The sequence below is a fragment of the Mastomys coucha genome, unplaced genomic scaffold (genome assembly GCF_008632895.1).
Source record: "Mastomys coucha isolate ucsf_1 unplaced genomic scaffold, UCSF_Mcou_1 pScaffold12, whole genome shotgun sequence".
NCBI classification, from domain to species: domain Eukaryota; kingdom Metazoa; phylum Chordata; class Mammalia; order Rodentia; family Muridae; genus Mastomys; species Mastomys coucha.
Genome location: NW_022196894.1, coordinates 28,327,883 through 28,328,302, shown reverse-complemented (window position 1 = coordinate 28,328,302; position 420 = coordinate 28,327,883).

Here is a 420-nt window from a genome sequence, read left to right as displayed (position 1 = left end):
CTTGGAAGAGCCCTGATCCATATCTGAGAGGCCAGGAATCCTAATGTGCCATTAGGCAGAGATCTTGCCTCCTAGTGTTGAAGTCTCATCTCCCATCCCTCTGCGTTTGTTTTATTAGTCTCCCTTTTCTTTCTCTGACACACTCCCACAAATGGTATTTTTTTACAGCATGGATTGATTAATTTGCAAGACAACTAATTGTTTGTCGCTTATTTGTGAGTATCCATAAGCAATTCAAACAAGTGGCTTCAAAGGATATATATATATGTATATATATATATATATATATACATATATATATACATATACATATATGTATATATATATATATGTATCAGTATATTTCACTGTATATCTCTCCTCCATCAGACCTCCCTTTTCCCTACACCTTTGGCAAACTCTTTATGACTTTATAGCTTT